The sequence below is a fragment of the Echinococcus granulosus genome (genome assembly GCF_000524195.1).
Source record: "Echinococcus granulosus chromosome Unknown EG_S00040, whole genome shotgun sequence".
In the NCBI taxonomy this organism is placed as follows: Eukaryota; Metazoa; Platyhelminthes; class Cestoda; order Cyclophyllidea; family Taeniidae; genus Echinococcus; species Echinococcus granulosus.
This window is the reverse complement of record NW_020170420.1, coordinates 179,391-181,198: the sequence shown is the minus strand read 5'-3', so window position 1 is coordinate 181,198 and position 1,808 is coordinate 179,391.

Genomic DNA, 1,808 nt, shown 5'->3' with positions numbered 1-1,808 from the left:
ATATTAGGGGTACATGTCTCGCCTGCCTCACATGCTATGGTTATGGGATTAGCGGGAGTATAAATATGTATCACCGTATGATCACAACAAGATCTTGAGGTCCAAATTATTAAACGACATGGTCTCCTCTACTCTGCGCTCTGGCAGCTGCACTGATTTGATGGCTACTAGCTACACATGCTGGCATTGTAGCCATATTCTTACTAGTAAACGTGCAAGGAAAGAAGTCTGCAAAACAACTTGTCCAGCCCTCCTGACAGCCAGTTTAGCCAGCCTCCTTGGTGCTGTTAACATGGCTCTCTGCAAGGTGTTGAACACGGCGAGGATTGATGTGGCCACAGGCATTGTTGTTATGCATTGGGCTAACTTATGCATAAACAGTGTCCTCTACTACCACCAGGACCAGAGGACTTAATTCCACTCAATCATGGTCATGGTTATGGTCGTTGCAGTGTCTCTGGTCATCATCACCTTCGTCGGGAAGGTAGTTGGAGTAATCTGGAATCATTTAAGTCACGACATGTCTTCCCTTCGACCCTCCTCTATAACGCTGATCCACCCTACCCATCCCCGATAAACACTACCGATAAGATTTCTTACTCCGTAGGAAGTGCAGACGTGCAGTGAGGATCTGCCTCCACCCCCACCAGATGAGATGGACAGTTGAATGGTAACGGTGAAACTCACAATCACCGTTTCCATGGGCTTACTTGTCTCACTGAAGATGGGAAACTCCACCACTTATCTGAGTGTAATCACTGACCCACCACTTGTGAAGCTTGTGGTGCTGCTGCCACATCAACATGTGTGGACTGAGATATTGCTCCATTTGTTAGGTCAAGAAAAGGCATAACTTGATTTTGGAACTTCACATTTGCGACTAATGCTATCGCTTGGTGGCACTAGGTAGATTAGGATTTGCATCCAATTTGCGGTGTCTTTTGGTGTGCTAAGTGTGGCGGATCTACTCCAGAGGCGATGGGAGGATTGGGGTGGTAGCGAGGGTCGGGGGTGGAACATGATCCTAGAGGATATTGCGTTCAAGTCACACTTCGTACGATGCAGAACCGAAAGCAATGCGATCTACATTAAACCCAGGCGAGATTGCAAGGGACACTAAAAGCAGTCTCTACTTGTAATTTGCCTACTTTTCTGAGAAGACGGTGCTATTGAGTTCATCCTAAACAGCCTACTTTAAATCATGCACCATCAGAGATTGTGTCCTTTCTTCCGGTGTAAAGACTGATCAAGTTGACACAGAGTGCCTTCATCAGGTGGAACCTTTCACTGATGTCAGCTTCCAACTGCCCTAACTTCCAACGCGTGAGGATTTACGTCACTGTCATTCGCCGCAGCACAACAATCCACGTATATATGCACCAGCACTGCTGTCCTTCATCCCATTCCACTACGTCTAGAATGGAGACAAGTGTGGACTATGGCAAGTGCAAATACACAAGGGATCCACAATCGCATGTAATAACACTGCCATTACAATGAGCACCAAATTAACCTCGAAGTCCCGCTTTTGGTGTGAGCACACTGAGGTGGTTTCAGATATTTATTTCCTTTGAATGCGTCTTTTGCCTCAGGGTAGAATGAGTGTCACTAAGGCAAAGCGAGGATACGGGTACATACATTTGCTTGGTTATTGGCGAGTCGTCACAATAAGAGAGGCGCTGCTAAATGAACTTGTAACAGGAGTAAGTTTTTTAAGGGTCGAATGGAGTGAGAGAGGAGAAGGGTAAGGAGAAGGAAGAGGGGTAGGAGGAGGATGACGTTTGAACTGTGGATCAGAAGATTACGTG